At 42.1% G+C, this 12,339-nt stretch overlaps 1 protein-coding gene across 4 annotated transcripts in view; it reads right to left on the reverse strand.

Annotated features, from left to right (window-relative positions):
• Positions 1–12,339, reverse strand: part of LOC118625237 (sodium channel protein type 1 subunit alpha) — a 126,427-nt gene that overhangs the window by 96,292 nt on the left and 17,796 nt on the right. For 3 of the 4 annotated variants that reach the window (XM_036254021.1, XM_036254018.1, XM_036254020.1), the window contains exon 1: positions 6,342–6,598. The exons of the other annotated variant lie outside the window; for it this stretch is intronic. The gene's annotated coding sequence lies outside the window, so the exon portion shown is untranslated. Of the gene's footprint in view, positions 1–6,341; positions 6,599–12,339 lie in introns of those variants that run through there. 4 annotated transcript variants of the gene reach the window in all.

A 12,339-nucleotide genomic window follows, 5' to 3' on the forward strand; every position in this document is an offset into this window, starting at 1 on the left:
GAAAAAATATTTTTAAAAAAATGTTGTTAATAGTGATTTGCTAGAACATACATGCACGTAAATTTGGCACAGCCAACAAGGTTAGCGAGACAGTTCAATGGGGAAAGAATAGTCTTTTAAACAAAGAGCGCTGGGACAGCTGGATATCAACATGTAAAAGAATGAAGTTCGGCTCCTACTTCACATTATATGCACAAATTGGCTCAAAATGGATCATAGACCTAAATGTAAGAGTTAAAACTATAAAACTTGTGGAAAAAATTATAAAAGTAAAGTTTCATGACTTTAATTAGGCAACAGTATCTCATATATAACATCAAAAACACAAGTGACAAAAGAAAAATGTTAAAGACCAAGATTACAGCTATTTCATCCACATTAAAGCCAATGTTGTCTGTAGATGGAGCACAGAAGAAAGGAGAGGCCATATGAGAAGGTAAGGAGGTTTTTATTTTTTATTTTTACCACGTATAGGGATAAAATAAGAACCAAGGTCTATGCTAAGTTAGAATAGAAACTCACATGTGCTGGAGAGGAGCTGGAAGGGTGGTAGGTAACTGAGAAGGGGTGGGAGCAAACAGCCAGAAAATATAAACACATAAACCATTAGACTGTAAATTTTGAAGAAACAGAAATATAATAACAAAAGGTTTAATACATTTAAAAATGAAAGCTAATGTTTATGTTTTACCATGTTACTTGGAAATGACATTGACATTAATGAATTGACAGGAAATGATTTGAGCACCTGCAGTGCCCTGACCACGCCGGGACGTTCAGACCAGTCCCCGGCTCGTCTGCTGTGAGCTGTACCTTCTCAGCTCAGGCCTCGAGGCCTAAGTACTTAAGTGCGAGCAAGATCAACCGGGTCACTGGGGCTAGTTTTATTTTAACTGATCATTTGGAGCACTCTGACAAATAATTTCATTCAAACAGATTTTTTTCATTAATAGTGTGTTTTAAACACTTTTTAGTCATTTTCACTGTATTCTAAGACACCACAGTATTTTTCAAAGAACTTCACAAAAATTATTAAAACGTTTGTGTGTGTGTGTGTGTGTGAAAACGATGGTTGTTGTTGTTTTTTTAACCCAGTAACTTGTCACAATTAAATATGAGATTGAAACTGCTCCTTGATTTGTTTTTTGTAAAAGCCAGGGACAATCGGAGCACGCTACTGATTCCACAGTCAGGCCGGGCCACCTGGGAGGCCTACTTCCTGCCCCTGCTTCCTTCTCTCAATCACAAAACAGGTGCCATTCCTTATAGCCCTGTGGCACTGCCCTTTGGGACCTTTGTATTTCCTCCCTTTACTCTGCCCAGAGCGCTCTTCTTTCACCTCATTCAGATAAACCTCACTTTCTGCACCTCCTGAATAGCCTTATTTGTTGTTGTTCATCCTCACCTGAGGATATTTTTCTACTGATTTTTAGAAAGAGTGGGAAGGAGGGAGGGAGGGAGGGAGGGAGGGAGGGAGAGAGAAATATTGATGTGGGAGAGACACATCTATCGGTTGCCTCCCGCACAGCCCTGACCCTAATCCCAACCTCAACCAGGGCCCGGGATGGAACCTGCAAGCAGGTATGTGCCCTTGACTGGGAATCGAACCTGAGACCCTTCAGTTCGTGGGCTGATGCTCTAACCGCGGAGCCAACCCAGCCAGGGCCTTAACAGCATTTCTGTAGCAGCACAGCAACTTTATTTCTTTAATATGATCTTTTCTCTTTTCTTTCCTTTTGATTTAAACTGGCCTCATCCAGCACCCACCACTCCCTTAGGCCTTAGGCTCTCAGGACAAAAAGGTTCTGATCCGCCTCAGATAATCTTAGGAACAACGCCTCGGGTCTGTTGACCTTAGAGATAGCGTTTGTGTCAAACCAGAGATGACATCTAGGCCTCAGCTGTGTAACAGCTCTAGGCCGAGAAAAGTGGCAAAACCGGATGAAGGGATGCCATCCATGCTGACATCAGGACCAGATGCACTGAACCAGTACCCCCTACCCTGCACAGACCACTCCATAGAGGACACAACCAGACCACAAACCTAACTCCCTTAGTCACTGTGATTTAACCCACCCCTGGGGAGCCAGGTCTTTGAGCATTAGCTAATCTGGCTTTGGCTTTGGCTAGGCCACTTCTTAAATATAAAGCTTGCTTTCTTTGCAGAGAACTCCTGCTCCCGTTTTACGGGGCTGTGATGGATGCGCACAGGCAAACAGATCCCTTTGAGTCCAGTAACATTTCCACCCTTTATGCCGCTCTTGCTCTCACTGTTATAACTCAGTGCCATTGACCCAAACTCCCAGAGGCCTTCACGACAACCAAAGGGTTGTCAGTTTACTCATTTACTGAAGAACATTCTTCACTAACTAATCCCTAAGTAATCGCTAACCCCGGGGTAATAACTAACCCTTGAGTAATCCTGGGGTCAGCGCCAGGGATAATCTATTGAAAACATCTTGACCTTTGAGATGTCTGGGAAACTGAGTAACAGGTAATTAACTAACTGCTAAATTCCGCTTCTGTAACATGCTTGCTTACACGTAGCAACCCCCCTTACAAAATCCTATAAAAAGGAGCCATTTTAGGTCTCCGCCGCCGCAGTTACTCCTGTGTGGGACATACTGCAGGTGCCTGCGGACTTAGCTCAATAAACTCCTTTTGTTAAACCCCATTTCGGCGTCTGAGTTTGGTCGATCTCCTGGGTTACAACATCACTATTGGCTTACCCTGCTCTTTTTTCTTCAAAGAAAGTATCTTTGCTGTTATTTCATTACACATTTATTTGTCTACTGCTTAACTCCATCATGAGACTGAAAACACCATGTGGGCAAGAATTTTGTTTTATTTAGCATAGTCCAGCACCTAGAATAGGGACTGTCCTATGCTATAGGAGGGCACATTTGTTTTTTTCAATGAATATAGATTTAGGGCATCCTTCTAAACCAAAGAAGAATTATTTTGAAATGTCGGTGTGTCAGAAAGCAGATGAATTACAGCTGCCATGTACAGATGGCACCAGCCTGAGTCCTGAGTCCTGACCATCACGGCTGAGCTGAAGCTCTACCATTGCACAGGTGACAGGAACGGGAGGGCAGAGATGACGCTCAAGCCGGACGGCCCTGGGCCAGGTTTGGGCTCTGCCACTTACAAACAGCCTGACCAAGGGCGAGTTAACTTAACCTCACTGTGCCTTGGTTTCCTCCTCCATAAATTGATGATTAAGAATAGCATCTACCACACTGGCTGGTCTGACTCAGTGGTTAGAGTGTCGTCCTAAGGCCCAAAGGGTCATGGGTTCGATTCCTGATCAAGGGCACGTACCTGAGTTGCATGTTAGATCCCTATCCCCGGTTGGAGTTCTATGGGGAGGCAACCGATTGGTGCGTCTCTCTCACATTGATGTTTTTCTGTCTCTCTCTCTCCGTTCCTCCTTTCCACTCTCTCTCAAAAATAAAATAAAATAAAATAAAATAAATAAATAAATGGGAAAATATCCTTGGGTGAAGATTAACAACAACAACAGAATAATAGCATCTATCTCATGGAATTAAATGAGAAAATATTTGTAAAGTGCTGCTTAGAATAGTGGCTGGCACCGAATAAATGCTATACATCTTTGTTAAATAAAATAATTAATAACTAGGAACTTCGAAACATGGACAAAAGAAAAAGTTTGAAAAGCGCCATGTAAGGGAAATCTGGTTAATTTTTCTGACCACAGTTGATCTCAGAATAACTTTCTTCCCCTCCTCTACCCTACACCAGTATAATCTAAATTGAGCTGTGAAACATGCTTAATTGACTCATCAGAATTTCAATGGGAAGTAAGGACTTCAGAGTCACAGCTTCCTAGACCCAAGCTGAAGATTGCAAGAGAGTCCGTCACTGATTCCCACCCTCCCTCCACCCTCCCCTTCCTCCTCCTCTCCCTTCTCCAAGGTAGCTGGGAAAGCAGGTCTTGGGTTCTTGGTACTTAAAGGGTGGAAGTGAGGGATTGGCCTCCCAGCACCCACAGGAAAATATCTGGTATGGGCCCCCAGGCTAAATTTTGGAGGGATGCTTTTAAGTGTCAAGCATATACCATCAAAAACTGGTGAGGACTGCCTGATCTGTCCAGTGCTAGGGATAACTGCAAACAAGCCCCAGATTTCCCCCTCAACCCCTAGGAAAGATGCTCTTATGTTTCCCTCTCTGAGTCTCTGGGTTCCCTGACAGTGTCCTCTACACAAGGAGTTAGAATGTTCCTTACTGGACTCCTCTGGGAGCTTCTGGAGTTTTCCTATGTTGGTGGCCAGAGAATTTGCCTCTGGGTCTCTAGTCTGCCCCTGGTATCTCTGGTTGGTAAAGCAGAATCCTGTCTGAGATCCCCAGTGCCTTCTTGGATACTATATAATTAATTAGGCCTCCAATTGTGCCTTCCCCTCCCCTCCCATAGATGGAGATACTCTTTTGACCATGCCTTAAAGGGGAAGTGCCCTAATGAATGAGTCTCCAGATAGAAAACATCACAGGAAGTAAATGGAGACTATTGGTTATCAGCTGCAACTAATTCTGTTTACCTGTATGAGCATTCTGGATGCACGGGATGCCTAAAGAGATATTTGGAAAAACAGACCAACAATGTTAAGAGGGCAGGAAAAAAAGTCATCAAATGAGTTGCAGTGAGTTTAATGAAGCGAATTCCATTGCTGGGTTCCTGAGATATATAACCAGCCACTGTGCTCTGTTCCAGTGGTTTATAATGTTACTTTGGCCTCTCCACGAAATTGTTTTCCCGTAAATCTCTGTGGCCATCCATTCCTGTCTACACATTATGTTCCTAAAATAGACACCATCTGAAAATCTCTTCAAGGAGCTTTGTGGAGCGAGGCCTAAACTGCAACGCTGCTCCCGGAAGAAGGGTGCAGTGGCTTGATGGCAAGTAAAAGAGCAACAGCCACAAAAGAGGGGTTTGCAGGAGTTTTTCGCCATAGTTACTCTGCTCTCAAGTGCACAGACGAAGGGAAATAAAGCAGCAGATGCCCGGAGAACGTGCAGAGCCTCCTTGCACCAGCCTGGCGGGCCAGGTATTGCAGCAAATAGGAAAGGTAAGCTCCCAACTGTTCCTAGGGCAGACACCACCAGCCTCAGGATGGAATTTTCCTATTTCTGTCTGGCATCATCATTTAAAGTGTTTTACGGAGAAACGGGTTCTGTGACTACACTAGCACACCAGAAACAACACAGGAACCTGTCAATCCATAGAAAAAGAAGCCACATTTTATTAAGTGCAACGGTAACCACGTTTGGCAATCTGCAAGGATGCTCCCGCACTCAGAACTATCTAGTCATAGGCACATATGGACAGCTTATTGCCCTGCTTTTTCTTTGATCACTTCATCAGCGCATCAAAAGCACGTACCACCACCCCACTGGGACTGACTTGTTAAAGAGGAGTGACAGCTGTCAGAGAGCAACTGAATGGAACAAAAAGAAACATGAGAAGTAAAAGTAACGGAGCGTGGGGGGTGTCTTTAAACACAGGCCTCAAACAGGTAGGAGAGAGGGAATCAATGACAAGACGATCAAGAAAGCCTCCTGTCCAACCGGAGGCATTTCTTGTGCCATTTGGAAAAGCAAGACGTTCACGGGGGAATGGAACGGCATCTGCAGTATCATTGCTGATAGTGACCTCTGTCTAATGAAAAGTAACTCAATATTTCCCATTTGGCATTCCACAGAAAGGATTCCTGCTCACGTCCCTCAAGTTCCTTTTTTTTAGCATGTTCCCTCGGAGTTAGGGGGACTAAACCAGGGTCCCCTTCTCAGGCAAGCCATGAGGCATTTCTCCTCAAAAGCCCAGCCTCTGCCCGAGGAGGCCGAACACCCCTGCAATGCTAGGCTCCAGCAGCCGACCGGCTGCCTTCTCTTCCTGGGCTTAACACTGAGATCTAATTTTTGCTCCCTCCTTAAGAACACTGTGACCTCTATTCACAGCTAGTCCAGTTCTATAAAGCACCCTGAAGGAGGGGGATTCAAAAGGAGACCTTGAATAGGATCGAGGCAAGCAAAGGCAAGAACTGGCTGGATTCCAAGCTATTTCAGGCCAAAGAATCCCATCTTGTATGGAAATGCTGAACTGCAAAACAAACCTGATTTCAGTTCGTGGAAGGTTGAGAGAGGTGGGGGGAGGGGAAGAGGAGGAGAAGAGAGGGAGGAGGGGGACAGTTGGTCCGAATTCACAGACAAAAATTGACTTCCTGCTCTGCCCAAACTCTATTTCCATGGGCTCTTTTTTCCCAAAGGAATAACTGGAATGAATATGTTTAACATCACGAAAAAACAACCAGATGGCTTACCTGATAAAAAGGAAAATCACCCATCTGCAATGAGGAACTGCATCTCCCAGAGACCAGAGGATAACAATGTGCCTTCAGTTGCAGTTGCTCAGATTCCTTCTTGCAAAAGGTGACCAAGTATTTACAAGGGTTGCAGTCTCACTGGGGCAGAACGCACATACACAAACACACACAAACGTACACATACACAACATGCACCAGAGACCTCTGCAGCATCCTCTCGGCTTCATCCCGGCCTCACTCTATGGTACCTAATACAAATCAGCAAATAGCTTGTTTAAAAAAAAAAAAAAAGTCTAAGTAGCACCTTACATTATATCGCCATCTAGTGGGACAATGTTAAATATGTTCTCATCAGCCGAATTTACGGGTTCTTTCTCAACCTCTTGTCTCAGCCTTCTTCTATTCCTTTGGCTGGTCTCATTTCTCCCTCTTGCTTTGCCTTCGTTCCCAATTGTCCTATTATATCAAACACCTAATGGTTCAAAATGAAAACGTTTAAAATAAAATATAGTTATTTTATTATAGCAAGTAGCCTGATTGTTTTTGCATTTTATTTTTGTTTATAAGTATTACTTTGTTCCCACTATAAACAATTGTTATCTTTACAAATTATAGAACTTGTGAATAAAACTGTGTTTTTATGCCACCTGGAGAAAACTTGGTTGTCCTTTATTGCAGATCTATAGTTTTCCATTGGGGATCAACTTAAAATTGTTCTCATTTTTAACATTGTGTTTAAGTAATAGGTTCTGAGTGAATAGCTCAGAGTGAGAAATGGTGAGATTTACTTCAAGTTCAACATTAGTGACCATGTGCCTTTGAGCCCGTCACTGAGCTCTTTTATTAACACTTACATTTTCTCCATCTTCATCTGTAACGAGAGGTCAAACAAGATTATCTCCCCACGCTAAATGTCTATGGTGTTATTTTCTTTTTCCCATCTTGTGGACATGACCCAAAGTTTAATTATGATAGCATATTTTAGTAAGCAAATTTAGAATCTAATTAAGTATTACCTTTTGATAGAAATATGAAAGCCACATATATCAGGTTTTCCTAAGACAATGCAGAATCCATGTGAATCTATTTATAACTCCAGAAACTGTTAGCAGAATGTTCTATGTTACATACTGTACTTTAAAACAGAAACAGCCTTTCATTTAGTTGTGCATAAGCTCACCATTAACTAAGTGTAGTCATTTGTGGTAGTTTTCAGTAAATATCTCATCCTGGTTGTTTTCCACCTAACATACCTATTGTTAATAACTATCATTGCATGTGCTTTACCATTTATTGAATGACATCACCTTCAATATTCTATTTTTCCTTTTTCTTTTTACTACAGGACTGAACAATAGGTACTATTAATATTATTATAGTTGTTTTCCTTGTACAATTGAGAATGCAGAGGCTTTCTGAGCTGCATTTAGTAAGGCTCAAGGCCACACATATAGCTTGCAAAGCAATAAAACTAAGGTTCTTGTTCCCAAAATCCAATGTTCTTTACAACATAGTAAAAGTCCACCTTTCTTTCTGTGTTTTAGAATCATAAGAATGTATTTTTTATTTCTATGTTTGCAAAACATTTACTAACCCTTAATTATAACTTACTCATGGACCCATCTTCTCATCTATAAAAGAAAGAAATTGAGTAATTATTTTCTGTTCCAGCTCAAAAGTCCTAAATTTTCGCAAAAGGCAGTCACAGTAGCATGAGCACATTAAATAATGTTGGCCGGTGTCTGGGAAATGGTGTTGCTCAGTCTCTGGTAGAGTCAGAACAATGTTGAAAGGAGCTGGAGAGAGAAGTGACTAGTATTTGATAAATAATTACCAGGATGTAGACATGAAGAAGTGGAAAATATGTCAACTGACAGGTATTTTAAAACATTTATTCCATATGAATAGTACTTATGGTTTAGACATACAGGCATAAAAATAAGAACACCCGGGCCATATGTTTTAATGCCTTCTAATTGCTTATTATAGGGCACACGTTTTTTAGTGTCTGCTCATAACAGTGCTCTGTAATCTCTAGATGACCCGTGCTCCAGGCTACAGAGGACCAGAGAAGGCAGGGTGTCCAACCATCTGACCTAATCACAGAGAAATGCATGTGTGGTACCAGCCGCTGTGGGGTCCAGCCTTCCCTGCCAGGGCAGACTCCGGACCAGGTGGGCCAGGGTGCTGAGAAAAAGAAATCTTACAGGTATGGAAGAAGTCGTGACAAAAAGAGTCAATAAAGTCTCACCGACTTCCTGTTTCTGGCTCCAGTCCTTCCCAAGATCCAGACACTTTCCTGACTGGGGGTTGCATGACTGATGCAAGTAAACTCCATTTTTGCTCAGTTGAGCTTTGTTCCTCAGCGGAGTCCTAACCAGTTCGCTCTCTGCAGGAATCCAGAGGACCTTGCCCTTGGAGGCTATCACATCCTGCTCAGACTCTGGGCACCTGGCACTTCATCTATTCACTTCCTCAAGCTGCTGCTACATGCCAGTCACCCTTCCAGATACTGAGGTTACAGCAGTGAGTGACCCAGATCAACATCTCTCCGTTAAGAGTTTACTCTGACACTTTAGGCGAACAGAAAGCCGGGCTGCATTCCACAGCCCCACCCCCTTCCACCTCTGTGTCTCTGCTCACAATCTTGACTTCTCCTGACAGACCTTCCCCCCATCTGTCCACGGAAAATTCTACCAGTGCTCTAGGTCACATATTCTTTTTTCTCTAATGTCTTTCTTTCTTTCTTTCTTTCTTTCTTTCTTTCTTTCTTTCTTTCTTTCTTTCTTTCTTTCTTTCTTTCTTTCTTTCTTTCTTTTTTCCTCCATAAATAGAATCCTTTTTCTTTTGTTAATTACAGAACAACTTCACATTTTATTTTGTGAAATGTAGTTATTTGCTAATTTGAAAGCATTAGACAAAAGGTAATCAATAGCGGTTGTGACACACACTCTGAAAAAAGAAGCCAACATCCCACCCGCCGCACAGTGAGTGTGTCTAATGAATGAATAGTTCCCCATTCTGTACACAGGCCACTTCCTTGGTCAGAACTGAAGCACTTTTAACAACCTTGGCAACTTTAAGTATTCTTCACATAAGGCCTGACATAAAACAAAATATGAGATTTTTATTCAATTAGTGTAATTTACACTTGTAATCACTTATTCATAAATCATGGCAAAAAATAAATATAAATGAAACTTTATATGTGCTACTCTAAAATGCAACTGCACTTGTTCCTTTTGACCTGTGCTGAGAGTTTTACACACGTATCTCATTTGCCCCCCAAATTATAAACTCCCCATGGAACCAGCTGTGCATTTTATTTATCTTCGTGAATCAAGTTAATTTATTGAGATACCATTTTCTCTTTCTCATTGCTCTGTTTCCAGTTTCAAAGAATGAAATGGTAACCTTCCCCCTTCCCTCCCGCCCTTACTGTTAGCCATTCCAAGAGAGTCTCTGTCGTCTTGTCACAGGTGGTGGGAAGACTGCACGTGCCCGTGTGACAATACTTCAATCTGTGACTGCATAGACTTGCTCAGTGGGCTATGAGGCTGGACCTGTGCTTTCCCTGTGACAGAATGTCTAACAAGGCAAAGAGAACGGAAGCCTAAGATGTCCTTTAGTCTCCGCATAGTTCTCCCCGTCACGGGAATTGGATTGTTACTTTGGTCGAGCTCTGCGGGGGGAAAGTCGCAGCAGCTCGCTCTTCCATGTGCAGATGAGTCAGGGATGCGGCAGTGGGACAGCATCACTGTCCGCGAGTCGTGGGTACTAAAGAGGAAGAGAGGTGTCTCCGATGGAAAACTGTACCAGGTCTTTCTGTCTGTCAGCTCTAAGACAGAATCACCTGTTGCAATTAGAATTTTGAAAGAAAGCTCGTCATCAGAAGGCTGAAGAATCTGTGTGATTAAGAGTAGGTTATTATTTAATATTTTATGGCACAGAAAATTAAGGGAACTTGCTATCAAAACATTCTGTCTGATCTCCATCTCTTGGAGATCAGAATCTTTGACCCAGCTGCCTTATGAAAAGTGTTAACTCAGTTTGGGGCCCGGCTAGCAGACGGGGGTCATACTTGATCTTTGGCCCAAAATTTCCCAGAGTAATGGTCCAATCATTATGTTTTGAATTTTAGACTTCTTTGCTCAGAATTATAAGTACATTTGAATTTTAAGGCAGGAGGTGTTTGTAGACACTGCAGTAATTTGTTTGGGAATTTGGCTTACCAAGTGACGTGAAGCTGGGTCCTCCCTGAAGGAAAGGGATCGGAATGCTGAATCTGGGGAGTTGAATCTGGGCAGTGGTCTGACCTTGGGATGGTGTCCCTCAGGATTTAATGGGGATGCCATTATATCAGAGGCTGTGAGTGGTGGTAGGCCTTCTGATAGAGCGCTGAGTGGTTCCGACATGGATAGCAAATGCCAGAGCCAGAATCTGAACCGGGACTTTATGATTCTAAATCCATAGGAACACTGTATCATTACCTCACTTCAAATCCTGGCTTTGCCCCGTGGTGATCGGAAGATGGACCTGACCAAAGCACAGGACTGCTGTGACCCCCCAGTCAGCATGATTTACCACCTTAGAATTTTGCTTTTGTAGATGTGTGTTTCCAGTACTTTTTTGTATGTGCAGCATTCTGCAAAGACTTCATACCAATGCCTCGCGTTCCCCCAAGCATTGACTAACACAGGGCCGTTGGCAGCCACTCTTTCAGAAATAAAAACCGTCTCCTAGCAGAAAATAATGAACTCTTTACTTTACTTTCCAGGTTAATTCGTCCTTTTGAAAATGAGCCAGAAGTGATGTAAAATTTACCAGTTATTAGATAAATAAATGCAGAAACTGCCATTAAGGACCCTTTTTTAGGACTTGAGCTAACTAGTTTGCCAGCAAGTATAAAGTTAGTTTCTTAATAGCACAAAATCGGCCTGTTAGCTTCAGAACACCAGTATTAGAAGGTACACATTTGAAATGGTGGTAAAGTCGATATATCCACCCCGAAACCCACAAATCAACTATCTTATCAAACATGAAATACTAAAAATATTTCAGGCCCTTCCCACTAAAATTTACTGAATCAAATGTGGTATAGGGTTATGATTTTGCCACTCATAGAGTGCCATTTTTAAGATCACCTACAATGTATTGAGCCTAAATCACTGGAATTGTTTTTCTTACCAATTTTATTTTAAAATGTTTCTCATGCCTGTGGGCACACAGAAATATCTAAAGTTTAGGAAAAGTTTCTAAAAAGTCATTAAAGTGACTCCAAATGTCCTCCCGAGCAGGAGAGGAGAAGACTAGTAAGGGTTTTCTGACCTCACCATATGCTGCATTTTAAAGTGGGCGGTTGTGGGATCATGATAGAGACCCCCACGCCATCCTGCAGTCCCCCCCGAAGCCATGAAGGCCAGGATTCAATTATAAGTCCGTAGGCAATCATTTCCAGGGATGACTGCATCCAGGGATGCAATTTCTTCTTGTTGGAAGGTTCGCTGCAATTTCTTTTCAATTACATAGGCAGGCAGCCATTGGTGTTGGAGAAGGAATAATGGTCTCCCTAAACGGCATAAATCGTTTGTTTGGGCAAGACACAGTCATACACAAACCTGACTTCTCAAAGAGGAATGAAATATATGAACGTAAAACATCCGATGAGGTCAGCATTGCAATACTAGTTCAAAATGGGCATTAAATTATGAAACTGCTTTTTATCACTTCATAAATATTACTCCTCTGCTATTATACAGTCATCCAAGTAACATTTTTAAAAAGCACTTTATCATTTCTCAGCATATACATATATAGTCATTATGTTGTACACCTAAAACGAATTCAATGTTATGTTAATTATATCTCCACTTCAAAAATCACTATAGTGTTCTGTACAAATTTTCAGTTTTAAGTTCTTTCTTATTTGAGAGCCTGGTTTATTTATTTATTTTTTTTCTTCAGCTAAACGGTAAGAGTGTGCTATCAGTATCTA

The sequence above is a fragment of the Molossus molossus genome, unplaced genomic scaffold (assembly GCF_014108415.1).
Source record: "Molossus molossus isolate mMolMol1 unplaced genomic scaffold, mMolMol1.p scaffold_m16_p_11, whole genome shotgun sequence".
Lineage (NCBI taxonomy): Eukaryota > Metazoa > Chordata > Mammalia > Chiroptera > Molossidae > Molossus > Molossus molossus.